This window comes from Carassius carassius, unplaced genomic scaffold (genome assembly GCF_963082965.1).
Source record: "Carassius carassius unplaced genomic scaffold, fCarCar2.1 SCAFFOLD_91, whole genome shotgun sequence".
Classification (NCBI taxonomy): domain Eukaryota; kingdom Metazoa; phylum Chordata; class Actinopteri; order Cypriniformes; family Cyprinidae; genus Carassius; species Carassius carassius.
In genome coordinates this window covers 143,912-162,500 of record NW_026775177.1, presented here as the reverse complement: position 1 = coordinate 162,500, position 18,589 = coordinate 143,912, and the positions used below count along the sequence as shown (strand labels likewise).

Here is an 18,589-nt window from a genome sequence, read left to right as displayed (position 1 = left end):
TTTTACCTTTTGTCTTGATGTATTTTAGAGGTGCTGGAGGTTTTGGTGCAGGCGGGACTTTTGGTGCGGGCTTGATTTTTGGTGTAGGTGGATTTTTGTCTCTATTAATTTTAATTTTTTTGTTGGGAGTTTCATGAAGCTCATCATCTGATGAGAATGTTTTCTTTCTCAGAGCAAAATCAGGGAATTAGATAAAGGTAATAGGTTAGATATAGGTAATAAACTAGCATGTTTGTCAATTAAAAAAAATCAAAAACAAAAAAAAAAGCAATAAATACAGTGTAATTTCCTTTTCCAATTCAAACTCCAAAAAGGGTGCATACTACTTTCTATGGTCTATATACAGGTTTTCTGACACCGTACAATAACCCAGGAAGGTTAGGAAAAGGCCAAAATATATATAAAAAAAGAAGCTCTTCTTATTTGAATGTGGCAAAAAAATTGGCAAAATTGACCCTTTGCAGGAAGTTTGATTGACAGGCAGGCTGACCAATCATAACGCAAAATCTGTGATTTTAGTCCGACAATTAAACCAGACCGGAGAGAAATGACCGGATTAACGTTGGTGGACTAAAATAATTTTTGTATAGACTTTGTTAAATAGGGGTGCACGATATATATCGGCTGATGATTAATGCACATCTCGTCAGTGTTGGGGAGTAACTAGTTACATGTAATGGCGTTACGTAATTTAATTACAAAACAAATGTAACAGTAATTAGTTACAGTTACTAAGAAAAAATGAGTACTTAAATTACAGTTACTCATGAAAATTGTAATGATTACAAAGAGGATTACATTTGAATAATTACACACATCCACATACAGCTTATTTCTTTCCCAAATTGCACTAAGACATATGGCCCATAATCTCCGAGACGCGGAAAACACATTCGTAGAATCCAGTCATAAAAATGGAATTCAGCCTATAACGCGGACGCAATATGCCACATTTTGGACGAATAAATCAAAAGTAGGTCAGTACACTTGAATCAAAACCCGATATGGACTGATGTCTGTGAATATTAAACCGCAAAAAGACTGAATATGAATCCTGCACGTTCTGCATGTCTGTGGAAATCAGGCGCTGACTGGACATTGGGAGAACCGGGACTATTCCCGGTGGCCTGGCAGACGATTTGGCCCTCTACTTTAATATTGTTATTGTATAATTGCAGGCCGAATATACTAAAGCGATTATTTCCGATACCGCCATTCGATAATTAAATCTCTAATAAATCATGAATCGGTTAGTCGTGACTGGCAATGGTTGGGCTTGCGCGCTCTCCGCGCCTCCGCCGAACGGTTTGGATCAGACTCCGAGTAATCAATGCGAGAGAGAGAGACCGGAGTGAACTGTGTAAGCGCACAGCTGGAGCAGAGAAGCGACACTTCTGTTCAGGGTTTCAGGTGCAGGTCAGTTTCATCTGTAAATATGCTAATGTAGTTTTGTCTTTGTTTACTTAGTCAAGCAGCAGCAGCAGCACATTGCTCGCAATCACTCAAAATACTGTATAAACGACGTCATTATTATCTATTGTAATGTTACAATAGTAAGTTAGCAGACAAATCATCATATTTTATCATAGGTTTAGGGGGAGCTAGTGCAGACAAAAACACAACCCTTAGGAAAATTAATGTAGCCTATGTTATGGCACTAACCGTGGTTTAACTATGGAATTTGTAGTAAAAATAAGTACAAGTGGTAATTCATTTGCCAAAAAACAAAATTGCACTTACAAAGCATGGTTAAGTCAAATAAAAATCTTCAGTATTAAAGTCATGAGAGAGATGGATGGATAATGGAAGTGAAGGTGCAGTTCAGGAGAGAACTCTTAATTACGTTGCAAGTCCCCCAACCTAAGGATTCAAATCTTTTTCATGTCAGGTCCAAAAAAAATATAGGGTTGTCCATGTTTCAGAATGGGTTGTGGGTGTATGAGTGTGAGATTTCCCAGCCTATTTTTTTTCCCAGTCCGCCCCTCATGGAAATTAATCTCTAGAACAGTCACTTCATGAGCATTTTTTACTTATTTTGAGAAACTATCATCATATCATATACAAAGAGACAGCAGTGTTTCAAAAAGACACCAATGTTTCAGGAGTTTAGTACACAAAATAGGACACATGCTTATTAGATAACCGTATTTGAGTTGATGTATATGCTTTTATTTTTTTATTAACTATTTTTCTCCAAACCATTGTTAGATGCAGTTAGATGCCTGTAGTTATGCAAAGATTTGGTTTCAAAAACAGTATCTATAAACTATTTCTATTGATTTTAAATCTGCTTTGAACTTCAGATCAATCTCTAAGTAAAGTCTGATTGTGTGGTGGATGTGTTCAAATGTGATCATCTTAATTCAGGTGATGAAGAATGATGAAAGTCTGACAGTATTGAGCACTACTGTAAGGTTAAACCTGCATGGTGTAAAATGGTTGAAGATGATTAACAGTTGCAAATTAACATTCATTAGAAATTTATAAAAGTAATCAAAATGTACTCAAAAGTAATTAGTTACATTACTTTATTAAAGTAATTAAAAAAGTTACACTTCTATTACATTTTAAATAGGGTAACTTGTAATCTGTAACCTATTACATTTCCAAAGTAACCTTCCCAACACTGCATCTCGTCAGTAAAGCCGGTTCTCTAATCAGCGGTAAATTCCATCAGCTGCGTGATTTCACATAGAGCAGCTATTACTACACAGAGCCATGGTTCACAGACAAGCTGCACAAATCCACATTCATTATATGCTAGGATTTGCACAGCTTGTCTGTGATCAACGGCTCTGTGAAGTAACAGCTGCTCTATGTGAAATCACGCACCTGATGGAATTAAAATATTTATCTTTTTTTCTACCACAGTATGTTTGTTCACGTTTGTTTCTTTGTGTGTGCTGTTGCGCTTATAGTTTTGATTTCTCCACGAGTCAAACAGGCTGTACGAGTCTCAACTTATGTGACCTTAACCAGAGTTTACACTGAAAGTAAACACTGAAAGTACAATCAGAGTCATTCTCGCCAAAGTTTCCGTGCTGCCCTAGTTATTGTTTATAACAATTTTAATGAGATTAATTGTCCTGTCGGTCACGTACAATTCTTTCACTTGCCCCTTCACAAAATCCACTTGTCCCGGACAAGCTGAACAGTGTTAATGTCAAACCCTGCATTAGAAACTGAACATAGCTGGTTTCTAATTGTGAGTGAAAAGGTAGGGCTGAATTCAAGATTATAATTAAATAACATGTATCTATGTTACTCACATAAACTTTGTATAGTTTCAGAAGACTGAATATTACTGTGTTAAAATTACTTTTCAATGTATCTTTTTAAAGTGAAATATGTATTTTTACAACTTGTGAATTCTTTTTATAGAATTTTCAGATTCTGAGATGTCAGAAGTGCAGCATGCTCTTTTCCATTTTCTGGAAATGTTGTCAAATGATGCTGAAATTATCAAAGTATGTGAACTTAATTCATGAAAACATTAAGCTGTGGAATGTCATGTATTAGTGATTTTGTCATCTGTTTTAATAATGTTTATTTAAAGTGTATTTTAACTTGTGTACCCAACTCATGTAGAATTCTGGCCTGATGCTTGGTCCAACCCTTATCTGGCTGATGCTCTTTAGTAACCGGTCCAAGTCTACAGGACCGGTACTCCCTTCTCCGACGAACTCCACTATCAGGTACATGTTCTTTTTGTTGTTGTTTTGTTTATTTTAGCTGGAACAACCTAAAGCCCCATAAAGTGTAACGATTCTTATTACATTTCAGTTGTTCATATGCATGATTCAGTTACCCAAAATGAAAGTAGCAAGTCCAAAAAAAAAAAAAAAAAAATTAGTGTGTGTAAAAGAGGGACTGAAACAAAATTACGGTCATAAGGAACTAAGAAAGCTTTCGCCTCAATGTTCTCAAATTTGCAGAAATGTGTTGGTCCTGAGATGCCATCAACTAGATGAATACCAAGTTCTGAGGATGGAAGGGGATAATCAAAAAAAGGTTCATGATTGTTGAAGGTAGTGTAGGCCACATAAATGTCATCCCTTTGCTGAAATTATATTTTGCGAATTTGCAACTTTCCCATCAATGTAAACAAAACTGTTGGCCTGGTCCAGTTTAAAAGTGTAAGAGCAGGTTTTTATTTCTTTGTACTGTGAAGATCCATGAAAACATTCAGGTAGAGGGCCAGCCGTGTGTTGTTTTCTGAGCAGTGGTGGGTTGTTTTTCTCCTTTTTTTGCTGCAGCTTTGCATTTCTGAGAACCTTCTCACAATTTGACTCAGTGGACATGTAGGTTTCCGCAGGAGTCTCTTCAGCTTGTTAGGGTGATCCTCATACTGGAAAGCACTGAAGTTGTCGAGGACACCATGGTGTTTTGCATCTTCTGCAAGATGTACAAGACAGTGGACGTTGTAAGACAGGAATTTGGGGCCGTATAGCTGTCCAAAGTGTGTGACAAAAAGTTGCAGAATATCATTGGCATAGTCAAAGTGATCACCAATTGGGCTGTTATTGCACAAGATGAAGATTCCCACAAAAAACAGCAGGAAGTTTTTGTACACCTCCATGCTGAGTAGGTCTTTCAGCATAACAGGGCCTGTGTACAATAAAAACTGTCTAAACTCGGTCGCCTTCCATCGATCTATTTCCCTCACTGCCCTTGGTTTGCGCGCAAATTCCATAGGCACATTTTTTTTTGGCACCAACCAACCTTTCTGTCAGCACAGTGGCTTGAAATCCTGACACCCTGTAAGTCAGAGGACCCAGTCGAAGCCACAAGTGGAGAAGCCACCTCATGACACCAAGGCACACAAGGTGTAATCAAGGGGGAATCCAGAGACCATATCCAAGGATGTTTCTTCTAGTGGTGAGATGCCATGGTGTTGATCTGGATCAGTCTTATTTCTGAAGTTGTCATTATTTCTAAGAGGCATGTCATTTCTAGGGAATGTCATCCTGTTCTCCAGGTAGACACCATCCTGAATGCACTTTTCGCATCCATGGTAGCCTGCATGGCCCTTCACTTTTTTCAGAAATGCACGTGCAGGTGCGTCGCAAATCATTGAGGTAAGCTGTAAAGTTAACTTGAGTCCTTCAAATTCAAAACCATGACTTAAGTATTTTATTTCACAGATGAAGTCCTCAAGATACTCATCCAGTGAGCCTGGTTTACTATCACCACAAAATAAACCTATTGTCACAGGTTTCTCCTGCACCAAATGTTGCACAGTTACAAGAATGGGCCAGAATTGAGTTGCTGAACTCTTATAGAGAGGCAGACCATCGATGCTCACCTGGAGCTTCAAATTGCTCACATTCCACAAAATGCCCATGTTGTTGTAGAGTACACCTGAAATGGATTCAAGTAGACCAAAATGATAGTACTGGCCACCAGCCTTGTTTTGGACTTCAGTTCTATTTGAACGCACTGTTCCTAATAGTGTCCTGGATCTTTTGGCAGATTCAGATCATGCTTGCGGAGGATATTAAGTAATGAATTTAGTGCCACATGTGTTATTTGATGTTCTGTTGCCCAGGTTGCCAAGTCATCAGTAAGATGTAAGGTTTTTTGCAATCCATGGTACAGTGATATTAACACACAGAGAAAATGCAGTGCACTAACCTGATAAGCCAAATGCAGTGGTTCTCAACTGAAGTTTTGGAAGACACTTGCATTGCACATTTTGGAAGTCTTTTACATGTGGTTTAACTCATCATATAATAGAATCCCCTTAACCCAACAGAGCATGCTGAGACGGACCTCCAGAATGTGTAGTGTTATAAAAAAAGGTCCCCAAGATTGGAATTCAGAACCAATGTTTAATATGCGTGACAATGCGTAATGTCTAATAATTCTGTCACAATAAATACACATACCTTGGTCTGAACTGTGGATATCGTTGTTGAGTGAGTGTGGTTGACTGTAGAGAACTTTCTGTAATTGGGGAAGCAATATAACAGGTAATGTCAGTTTTGTCGTTGTGTTTAAAGTATTGGATCTAAATGTTTGCCTAGAAATAGCATGCTAGAAATAGAATGGCTAAAATGTCAATATTGAAGGTAAAAATATAAATTTGATCTGCCCAAAATTTAATGACATGAGTAGAGATATACCGGTATCAGATTTTCATGTTGCGATTAATTACTAATGCTTTATCACGGTATACGGTATTAAAATGTACTTATAGTGTACTTACAGTGTATTTATCGAAGAAAGTTCTGGTAATACAAGGTAACTACATGGGGTAGGGTTAGGTTTAGGGGTAGGTTCAGGATTAGTACCTAGTTATTACATAATTATTGTAATTACTATAATGAGTACATAGTATTTACATGAGGAACAGGACTGTAAAATAAAGTGCTATCAGTATTACTTTACAATAAGACCTCATTAGTTAACCTTAGTTACTGCATTAACATTCACAATAAGAAATAGCTACATTTGCTACAGAAGTTATTAATCTTTGTTAAAAAGTACAAGTCTTAGTTCATGTTAGCTCATTAAATAACACAGTTGCAACTTTAGATTTTAACACTGTGTTATTAAATATTGGAATACCTAAGATCAATGAATGTTCAGAAGAAATTTTCATTGGCAGTTTGTTAACTAATGAAGCCCTAATGTAAAGTGTAAACAAACAACAAAGAATCAAAACACTTTCAAACAATATCTAGGGCATGTTGCAGTCCAGATTAAAATGTAAAAAAAAGTTTTAAAATGAATAGCCTAAGTCTAAATATTTAAGTATTTGGTGCTGTGATGAGCACCATAGCGAATACACAAATATAAATAGTTATTGAAATCTACTTACGTTTTTTGAAAGTAGTGCAGCTGCTTTATTTTGGGGGTTTCCAGGGTAAGGGCTGCATTTTCTGCAGTTTAGCACCATCTGCTGTCAGAATGAATGTGCTTTCATTCAGCGCATCTCTCGAGTGTTCCTCGTGTGCTTCTCATGAGTGCTTGTTTACATCAGAGCACACACATACAATGGTGTTGTGCATTTTGACCAGTTGATAGGAAAAGTATTCTTAAAATGCATCCCAAATTCTGAATAATTTGTAATATAATTATTCACAGTATTTAGAAGTGCATATTAATTACCGTGATATATCGCATTACCGAATACTGGCACATTTCTAGTCATGAGACAGTGAGTGTCATCCGAACAAATTTTTAAAGATATTTTTTAAGATTGACCCAGAATAATAGTAAATAATCTTTTATAGTTATGTATATACAAAATTGTTTCTGCTACCAAGATATGATGGTTTAAGTGGTGGAGTTTGAATCCAGTGGTGCCTTGTTCACAGTGTTGGGAAGGTTACTTTGGAAATGTAATAGGTTACAGATTACAAGTTACCCTGTTTAAAATGTAATAGTAGTGTAACTTTTTCAATTACTTTATTAAAGTAATGTAACTAATTACTTTTGAGTACTTTTTGATTACTTTTCTAAATATGTGAAATTTAAAGAATAATAAATAAAAGCATATACATCAACTTAAATACAGTTATCTAATAAGCATGTGTCGTATTCTGTGTAATAAACTCCTAAACATTGGTGTTTTTTTTACACTGCTGTCTCTGTATATGATGATAGTTTTCTCAAAATAAGTAAAATGCACATGAAGTGACACAGAGCAGTTCTAGAAATTATGTTTATGTGCTCGTGTACTCCTATATTGAGGCGGCAGAGGTTGAAAACACTGCGAGCTTCAGTAGGCCTATGTGTAGTAAATGAAACCATGTCTTTGCCATTAATTTACAGGAGGGGCGGACTGGGAAAAAAATTCAGACTGGAAAATTCAAACTCATACAAACAAATTCATGGACAAAACTATTTTTTATCTATTTTAAATCTTTAATTTGGGGACATGCAAAATAATTATAAGTTCTCTCCTGAACTGCACCTTCACTTCTATTTTTCTCTTCAGTCTCTTTATTTTGCCCTGTTATCCATCTCTCTCATGACTTTAATACTCAAGATTGAACAAAACTATACAATACAATACTCTACAATACTACAATATCTTTATAGAAAAATCCTAATACTGTACACGAGTCATGTTTTCCTTACAAAAATTGACTTGCTTTTTTTAGCCTATATAAAAGTAAAATAACCTTGTTTTTTTGTTTTTTTTTGCAAATGGATTTGTATTTATTTTTAAATTTTTATTTTTGGTGATCACAGTTAAACAATAGTAACCATTTTCTCTGGATTTATAGTTAAATATTAAAATGTTAATTTTCGTAAGGGTTGTGTTGTTGTCTGTCGTAGCTCCCCCTAAACCTATAAAAAAAAATCTGATTGTTTTTCAGATAAATTCCTACTGTAACATTCTGATAATAATGATGTCCTTTATATAGTTTTTTTGAGTGATGACTGATGAGCAACGTGCTGCTGCTTGATTAAATAAATAAAAAAACAAAGACAAAAAAGCATCTTTACAGATGAAACTGACCTGAAACCCTGAACACTAGTTCTGCTTCTCTGCTCCAGCTGTGCGCTTCCCCAGTCCACTCTACTCTCTCTCTCTCTCTGTCTCTCTCTCTCTCTCTGTCTCTCTCTCTCTCTCTGTCTCTCTCTCTCTCTCACTCTCTCACTCTCTCTCTCACTCTCTCTCTCTCACTCTCTCTCTCTCTCTCTCTCTCTCTCGCATTGATTACTCTGAGTCTGATCCAAACCGTTTGGCGGAGGCGCGGAGAGCGCGCGACTCATGACTAACACTTCATGACTTATTAGAGATTTATTTATCAAATGGCGGATTCGCAAATGATCGCTTTAGTACATTCGGCAGGCAATTTTACAATAATGATATTAAATAGTGGGGCAAAATCGGCTGCCAGGCCACCGAAATTGTCCCGGTTCTCCCGGTGTCCAGTCCGCGCCTGATTTCCACAGACACGCAGAATGTGCAGGAGTCATATATTGCATTTTTGGGGCTTTATATTCACAGACACTAGTCGATGTCATGTTTTGATTCAAGTGTACTGACCTACTTTTGATTTAGTCATCCAAAATGTGGCATATTCCGTCCGCGTTAGCCATTCCGTTTTTATGACTGGATTCTACGAACCATAGTCAGTGCAATTTAAATGTAAATATTGCAGTGTAAATATTCTGTAAATAACTGTAACTAATTACAGTTACTATAATTTTGTAATTAAATTACGTAACGCCGTTACATGTAACTAGTTACTCCCCAACACTGCTTGTTCATTTGTTTTTCTTTAATCATCCAAAGGACTTAGTGAACAATAAATAGAAACAGGATAAAAACTACTTTAAAACAATTAACAAATATTTGTAAAAAAAAATTAATATAATATAATTGTTTCATTGACTAAAAAAATAAAGGAGGGGCCGTTTCTGTCAATGAATGTTCTTTCTCCATCTTTTGCCTAAACTGACTCTAAAAAAAGATAATGGGAAAAGCAGATCCTTGCATCGCTTCCCGGTGGGCAGCGCCCGCTGTTTGCCGGCGCGTAGTCCGAGGAAGTCGATCTCAGGGCCGCGTCGGGGTCTCGGCCGTGAGTGGTCTGCCCCAGCGCCCCCCCTCTCGTTCCCGGCTGGATGGTATTTTCCTTTCAGATGAGCGTACTTCTCAAAGCCCGCCTCATTTCTTCCTGAGCTTCACGAAGAGGTGGCGAAGGCTTGGAACGCTCCATATTCAGCGCGAACTCGTTCGTCTGTCTCACTAGCATTCTCCACACTGGATGATGCTATAAACAGGAACTACCAGTCACTTCCGCCGGTGGAACAGGCGATAGCGACGCACCTTTTTCCGCCCTCTGCTGGACGGCGGCAAAAGCGGTGTTGCCATCTAATGCCTGCAGTGTGACGCTGCGGCTGCACGACTCGCGATGGCTGCTTCATCGAAGCGCTGGTGTACGAGTTCCGCTGTGGCCGAGCTCTCACCCAAGCGCGCCGCTGTTTCAGTTGCAGGAATTGTGACTGTCTCAGCGTTTTCTGCAACACGCAAGCCTGCACAGTTGCCCGCTTGCCTGCACACAAAAGCCGTTATCACAACAGCTTCAGCAACGCAGCTCGAGACCCCCGTTCTCGCTCTACCGGCCATCGCCCCGCGCAGCGGGGACCACGACAGAGGATTACGGTGAGGCCGGGAGCCCCAAAGCCATCCTAGGAAAGCCATCTATGCATGCTGCATGACGCTGCGTTTGCACTACACACGATGGCTGCTTCATCGAAGCGCCGGGGTACGAGTTCCGCTGTGGCCGGGCTCTCACCTAAGCGCGCCGCTGTTTCAGTTCCAGGGATTGTGACTGTTTCAGCGTCTTTTGCAATGCGCAAGCCTGTACGGTTGCCCGCTTGCCTGCACACAAAAACCGTTATCACGGCTACCCAGATATTTCCAGAAAAAGGTGTAATTTCTGGTGTCCCGGCCACGGCCGATGGTGCTATAAATGTAGTGACGATGCCCACTGCTCAGTGCCCATCTCCACATATAAGCACAGCCCTTCACACAGGGCTCGCGCCCATAAAAGTGACTCAAGTCGATCACGCGCACTACATAGTAAACGTGCCCACTCCTCAGTGCCCACAATCACTATGTCACACGCTTCATGTGGTTTCTGTAAAAACGAAACCCGTGCACGTTCGCACCGATGGTGCTATAAATGTAGTGACGATGCCCACTCCTCAGTGCCAATCTCCACATGTAAGCACCGCACCGCACATAGGGCTCGCGCACATAAGATCGGCTCCGATCGGTCACACGCGCCACATAGTAAACGTGCCCACTCCTCAGTGCCCACATACACTATGTCACACACGGCACGTGGTTTCTGTAAAAACGAAACCCATGCACGTACGCTCTGCCCAGGCAGACAGCGAGTCGAAGGTGAGCCCCATCCACGCTCAAAGTTTATGTGGCGGCCATCGCAGCGTTTTCTGAAACAGCGCTCGGTCGGTCAATAAGAAGGAATGATTTGGTCATCCACTTCCTTAGAGGAGCTAGGAGGCTGAATCCTCCCAGACCTTCATCAGTCCCTATGTGGGACCTAGCGGCGGTTTTGGAGGCCATGAAGGGTTCCCCTTTTGAGCCTATCCAATCAATTAGCCTTCAGCATCTGTCGTTCAAGACAGTATTCGTGTTGGCTCTCGCTTCAGTGAAGCGTGTGGGTGATCTGCACGCTCTTGGTGAGCCAGTCGTGCTTGGAGTTTGGGCCTAATGACTCAAAGGTCATACTCGAACCTAGGCACGGTTATGTGCCGAAATCCCTCAACACGCCGTGTCGGGCTTAGGTTATTGCCCTGTCTGCCCTGCCAGTGTCAGGAGAGGATGGAGACTCGAGTCTTCTTTGCCCTGTCAGGGTTTTAAGATCTTATGTGTCTCGCTCTGCTGCCTTTCGACAGACTGAGCAGCTGTTTGTCTCGTCCGATGGACGTTCCAAGGGAATGGCTGTTTCGAGACAGACTCTATCCAGATGGATAGTTGACGCTATAGCGTTAGCTTACGCTTCCAGGGGCCTTCAGTGCCCGCTGGGCGTCAGAGCACACTCCACAAGGGGCGTCGCCTCGTCGTGGGCGTGGTCTACTGGGATCTCCTTGCAGGATATATGTATGGCGGCAGGTTGGGCCTCGCCGTCTACATTTATCAGGTCCTATAACCTGGAGGTTCCCGCCTTGCAAGCAAGGCTGCTGTCGGTATAGTCGAATCAGGGCCCTGAAGGGAACTCTGAGTTCGCAAGCGTTATGCGCTGCCGACTGTTATATGGGCAGTATTGTGTAAGACCCGCATTGCCACATTGGTCAGGCCTTGCCTTGGCTGTGTGATGTCATATTGCCGCATCTACGGATGCTGCTAGATATGGGACGGAGGGCTTCCCCCCTTCCTGTCCTGGACTCTCTGTGAGTCCCTCAGGTGACTGTGCACTGTAAATTCTGGGCGTTGCTTCAGGTTTATTGGTGTGTGATCCCTGCGCGCACAGCGTTTTACATTGGGTTCCATAACAGAGGTTACGTTTAGTAACCGAGTACGTTTTATGAAGGTACGAGAATACTTTTTGAGCAGAAAGATAACAAAAATAACAATTTATTTCAACTGCTATTCTTCCCAAGTTACATCTTCTGCCATTTTGGAGAGTACCCAAGAGAGTAATCGATGTAATCAGCACATGAACACGCATAATTAGCATTCGTGTCAGGCTGCGTATGTAAGAATTGTTGAATACATTGTTATTTTCGTTTTCTTTGCACTCAAAAACTATTCTCGTAGCTTTGCAAAACTGAAGTTGAGCCACTGATGCCACATGGACTGTTTTACCCATGTCTTTACTGCGTTTCTGGACCTGCATTACAGTTGAGTTGTTGTAGGGAGGGTCAGAGAGCTGTCAGATTTCATCGAAAAATCTTAATTTGTGTTTCGAAAATAGAAATGACGTGGAGGGTGAGTAATTAATGACAGATTTAAAATTTTTGGGTGAAATATCCCTTTAAAAATGTGAATTCCTGATATCAAAAATCAATTGTTATGATGAAACTGGCAAATCAGAGATGCAGGATGCTAGTATTTATGTATGTAAGAATCTCTTTAATGTCTTCATTAAGACATTACTAACATGCTGCATGATGTTGTTGTAAGTGATCTAAACCCAAATACTGAGTGGTCATTTAAAGTATATACTTACAAAGTTAAAGACGTTCTCAAGATGTGGCTCTTAAAAGAGCTGTTGTGATGTATGTAGCTGCTGTAGACAAACTAAAAAAGAGAGAAAATGAAGAATGCATTTAAATGAGATGTCTGTACACATTAAAATGTTTTCACTTTCATCAGTGATTATTGATTAAACATGTTGTGATAAATCTGGCAAATAAGAAATGCCGTTGACTACACTTACAACAATAAGACGGCAATCGACATTGAAAAAGAGAGAGAAGATAATTAGTTTCACTGTAGTCTATTAAATCCCAAAGTTTATAAAGTCTCTGATGGATATGTATAATATTATTTGATAAAGCATGATAAGAAGAAGAATGCAGAGCAATGTTTCTGATGAGACCTTACAGCCCACTAACAAATAAGCCACAGTAAAAATGCATTTTCTTTTCTTGAGAATCATCGATTTCTATAGACAGTTTCAACGGCCACAACATAAACAAACGTTACTGCGCATGCGCGCTTTTTTGGACCTAACTTAACTTCCGGTAGACTTCCAAATAGAATCAATAACAACAGCCAAGTCCCTCTAGAGTAGATATTTTTTGATAACAAACAAAATATGTTTGCCGCGTGAATCAGGCGGACTTAATGAAAATGCAAATTCATTCTTTGGCAGCAGGAGATGTTTTAAAGCATAGACATAAAGCGCGAGAAATAGAGGTTTCCCCAGTAACAGCTGTAAACAAAGCAGAGCTGGTACGCTCACACGCTGTTTTTATCAGGCATATAACACGCAAGTCTTCCTTCAGAAATACAGCGATATAAAAACGCCTGTGCCTCGTTTTGATATTTAAACATATAAATTTAAGGAATTATTATTATTAAACGTGCAGTACGTAACGTTACTCATGTTTATTCAGCGAAGCCTTTTTGAAAATCGATCAGTTTTAAAATTGTGGCGAGTCTCCAAAAATAAATAAATGTATGGGAAACACATCCCGCAGCACAACCACCTGACCCCAACTTCAGTGTACTGATCACCTTGACTTTACATTACATTTATCTGACGCTTTTATCCAAAGCAACTTACAATTGCTATATATGTCAGAGGTCGCACGCCTCTGGAGCAACTAGGGGTTAAGTGTCTTGCTCAGGGACACACTGGCGGTTCACAGTGGATTCGAACCCGGGTCTCCCACACCACAGGCATGCATCTTATCCACTGCGCTAACACCACCCCATAACTTTAACTGCGTTTGTAGAAGGCACTGCAGCCAGACCGATATACACAACACAGACCGGAAGTTAACTTAGGTCCAGGCGCGTGCGCCCGATGAAACCGTCTATAAAGGTGTCAAGGCTTATGAGTTTCCTCTCTCTCTCTCTCTCTCTCTCTCTCTCTCTGTCTGTCTCTCTCTCGCTCTAAGTGCACATGCCAGCGTGTTAGAGAGAGGGTCTACACGCTCGCAGTTTAACCTGACAACACAATACTTTCCATACAATTGTGAATAATGAAGATATTATTAAGAATAATTGTATGATTGGTCTCTTTTAAAGTAACGTTAACATGACATATCTCTAAAATGAAAGAGCGTCTCTCAAACGGAGCGGATTGGCTCTATCAGCAATGACGTCACACGGATGTAACGGCATTTTGGTGTTTGACCGCGCTGATGAGCGTACTGTAACGATATATTAAACTACGGAAAATCGTCTTTGTGAAATGTGATACATTTAACGGAAAGGAAAAATTTCTAGAAGTCCAATTTTTATTACAATTTAACTGGTTTCATGAGTGAAAACACCTGCTATTTATTTTAGTAGTATAACCCTCAGAAAAACGAACTGTTCCCTCAGACGGATTGTTATTATAATTACAATTTATTACTTTCTTTCTTCATAGTTTTAAATGTCATTTACTTTTGTTGTCGGTCCATACTTTTAAAAAGTCATTTAACTAAATAGGTTAAGTAAAAAGTAATTTACCTCAGGAAAACGCACTGCTGGGGATGTCACTCAAAGTGGAGTCAGGCTGTGCGCGCGGTGGGCACAGACCCCGGCTTATATAAGCCCACTGCCCCGGTTTCGTGGGCTTGGCACGCGAGTTAGAATTGAAATATTTTTTTTTATGTACAATGATATAATGACACACTGCGTTAACTTTGCATTAAACATAATAATAATAGTGTTTTCTTATTATATTCAAAGCAATGGTGTTACCAAAAATATAAGTCATATAATTTTTTGTTTTGTTTTACTTCTTTCTTTTCCTCCCAGTCTGAGAGTTCCTCTTTGTTAAATATAATTGGGCAACCCCATAGGTGGCGATGTACGCGCGCGAGTCGCCAAAATGAGCCAAGGGATGAAGAAGTCGTCAGGGCAAGTTGTGGTGAAGTGATGGATGAGAGGTAAAGTATGAAAGGTGGAAATGTATAGTTTTATGATAGTATGTTTGTCATTGGTGGGATTGTTGAAAGATTTTTGAAAGTGAACTAATTTTAAACAGTTTTACCTGACCATATGTTGAAGCAACGCGTTTTGCAACCAACCGCGGTTCACGTTCAGTTAGCAACAAACAACATTTGATCCCAAATCAACTCCGATACACGTCACGTTAAACGCATAGCAAAATTTTAAAAATCAAAGAATATTATTTTATGTTCTATAATTGTTAGAAATGTAAATGTATGCAATACAATAAATCCATAAAATTCCAAACCTTCTGACCTAAAGACATGCATGTGCACATTATGCAGAAAGTTTTTCGCTCAGCCTTGTGCAATATAGAGAATAATCATAATAATAATTATATTTATTGCCTTTTGCTATGAAAGGCACATTTTCTTGAACATTTCTTAATGAAGACATTGAAGGGGTAATTTAAAAATAAAAACTAGCTTCCTGTATCTCTGATTGCCAGATTCATCATAACACGCATAAATATGAACAAAAAGACTCAAGATATAGCTCTTAAAAAAACCTGTGTGTGTGATAATGTCATATAGTTAGTTCAAAATTGCTTTGATTTATAGGGATTTAATTTAGTGACTTTACCATTTGTTTTGATGAATTATTTACAGTTTATTTACAATATATTCTGCTTACCTGACTCATGCAGACTTCTGTCCTGATGTTTGGCTGTAGTCCTTCCATCATCCACTCTTCTGCAACCGGTCTATTTATGGAGACCACCATGATCTAATCTATACAGATCTAGTTGTCTCTTCTCCCACAAACTCCTCTTTCAGGTATATTTTTGTTGTTGTTGTTGTTTCAACAACGTTGACTGTATTTTTGAATACCAAAAAAACTAGGGGGTGTCGACAAACTTCCATTGAGTACCATTAGACCACTCAAGAAGAATTACCTCACATAACCAAAGTTTAATGTTGTAAAGCAGATTTTGAGCGGATCTCCTTCATTCTGCCGCCAGCTCACCAGAACCTCTGGGTGCACCAGCTGTGGATATTACAGGCCAAACTTTGGGTGAGGATCTTTCTCCCACTGTTCACCACCAAACCTCTTCCTATATGTAACAGTTGTTTAGCACACTGTTGTCTATATTTGAATGGTTAATTTTAGGCTGCAATCAATTATCTTAATCAAATGATGTTTTAGATTAATTTGATAAAATGCCACATTTTATTTTCTTTATATATTAAAAAGGCAAGTTATTCCACAACATTTCCAGTCTTCAGAGAATGCAAATTGAAGAACAAATATGTGTGGAATGTAGGATATGTGATACACCATGAAGAAAATAAAATATAAGTTATAAAATAAAGTTTGCCGGAGTTGAAAAGTAGAAGCCAGTTTAACCCAATTAATTATTTTTTTTTAAAAAGTAAAGAAAACAAAAGGACAAACTTTTACTACTCATAGGTAGGCTATGTTCACGCCTTCATTGTTTGGGAGTAACAACCGCATCTACTTACAGATGTGAGTCTCAATGTTCTCTACACACAACTGCTTACAATAGTGTTTCGATTGCTGCCTGTGTGAACAAGTAACTAAATGAACAAGTAACTAAAGTCAAGCAGTATTTAAATTTTATTTATTTACAGAGGTATATGAAGTCACACTTGTCTGTTTGTGAAGATGTTGTGCAGCGCAAATCCATGAATGAATGTTCTGAAGTGAGTTAAACTTCAACAGATATCCCCTGCTCAGGGAGTAGGGAGCAATGAACACTTTGTAGGGACCATGTCAATGGGAACACAGGTTATGCACGGAGCTCTCTTCTAATGAGCTGATTATCTGAATCAAAAAGAGAGACTTATGTAGAATTATGTAAAATATGTAGAGCTGGTGGGCACGAGGACTGGAATTGAGAACCGCTGCTCTAATTAAAGCAAAGTAGTATAGTAAAGTATTATCAAAGATGGCGACATCCATACAACTAAAAGTCTTATCACAGTTGCTTCAGTAAAGAAATATTGTTTGCAGTTTGCTCTGACAGATGCTTTGACAGATGTGTGTGGACCTTAGTCATGTTTCTCCAGAGCACAACTTACATTTGATGGTAGAGTCCTTGTCTCATTTTTGAAATAATTGAAGAGAATAGGAGTGCAATGATTCTGACTAAAATTTACATTGTACTAAAATATTTATTTTAAATGTAGGTTTAATATTCTATGTTATATTTATGAGAGCATTAAATGTAAAAGAGTATACATGTAATTACTACAGTTACTACACGTAAAACAATTGCTATGTTAATTTACTATATTAAGAATACGTGTATATTAACGTGAATACATGTTCCTCATAACAGTTAACATTTAATGGGTGTTTTGTTTTTAGGATTTTTAATATGTTTTATGTTTTAAAATGGCAAGCAAAGAGTTTTTTGTTTTACAATGTCATGTTTGTATTTTAACCCTTTTACTTACATAAATACATTCACTATATTTGTTTTCTTTGACTTCAGTTTTCACATTGTTTGGAGGACAAAATCGGGCAGGATGTAGGGGCCCACAGTTTGGGCACACATACACAGTTCATCTTTGGGTTTGTTGCTCTGTGCTGTTTAATGTATGGTAGTCAGAACTTTGTTCAGTTTTATTCATTACTGTCAGCATTCACAGCAATACTGCTAAATGAGCAATTATCTCTATCAAACATGGACCTTAAAGGGATGGTTCACCCAAAAACATTATTTAAATAAATATTGTGGCAATCATGTTCATGAATCTGATTTCAGTGGCACAGCTGTGTAGTATCTAGTAAAGAGGTTGCTGACAGTATTGTGTGCATTGTACATGATGTTCACTGCCCACTATTGTATTATTGTTTACACAGTAAGTTTTCAGTAACATTATTTCCTTATAAAATGCTTTAACATTTTTTTTCCTCTTCTTTTCTCCACCAGACACCCTAGGACAACATCCTTAGCACAGATCTACCTATAGCCCTCCATCATTCCCACATCCATCTTGCAACAGTTTCATTAAGTGCAGTCCATAACCAGTTCACGGTCTACACCTTGTCCATTGCAAATGTTATGGATTATTCTAATAGAGATCTTTCTATTATTTTTTTGAGACTGTTATTATGTACTCTGTTATGTTGTGAATAAAGTCACCACCCCCCCCCCCCCACCTCGATGCTTTCAGCAGTTAATACATTAAAGTGTATCCTTAATGTTTTATTATTTAAAGATTGTTTTAAAGTTTATTACAGGCTCAGTTGTTTTTTTTCACCAGAAAATAAAGTGTAGTATTAACGGTCATAATCAAGTATGAGACTTTTGTCAGTATCATTAATTCTATGAGGCAATATGAATCAAATTAACATTTGTATAGTGTTTTCATCCGAAGGCTTCTTCCTCATTCAGTTAGACATCAAGGGTTTTCTTTTGCCTTTGTCACCTTTAACTTTCTCATTGGAAATTGTGAGCATCATTATTTGGAAGAAAATAAGAATATGAAAATGGCTTTGGATTTCAAAGAACCA

The 18,589-nt window shown here is 38.6% G+C and overlaps 1 long non-coding RNA gene across 3 annotated transcripts; it reads left to right on the top strand.

Moving 5' to 3' along the window:
• Nucleotides 1–3,652: 3,652 nt before the first annotated feature.
• LOC132137509 (uncharacterized) lies at nucleotides 3,653–18,168 on the top strand. 3 transcript variants are annotated; one of them, XR_009431876.1, is made up of 5 exons: nucleotides 3,940–4,028; nucleotides 15,753–15,882; nucleotides 16,035–16,120; nucleotides 17,565–17,644; nucleotides 18,006–18,168. It is a non-coding gene; the product is annotated as an uncharacterized LOC132137509 (long non-coding RNA). The 3 variants fall into 3 exon arrangements; XR_009431877.1 differs by lacking the exons at nucleotides 3,940–4,028; nucleotides 17,565–17,644 and adding an exon at nucleotides 3,653–3,695; XR_009431875.1 differs by lacking the exon at nucleotides 17,565–17,644 and having other exon boundaries at nucleotides 4,004–4,028.
• Nucleotides 18,169–18,589: the final 421 nt, after the last annotated feature.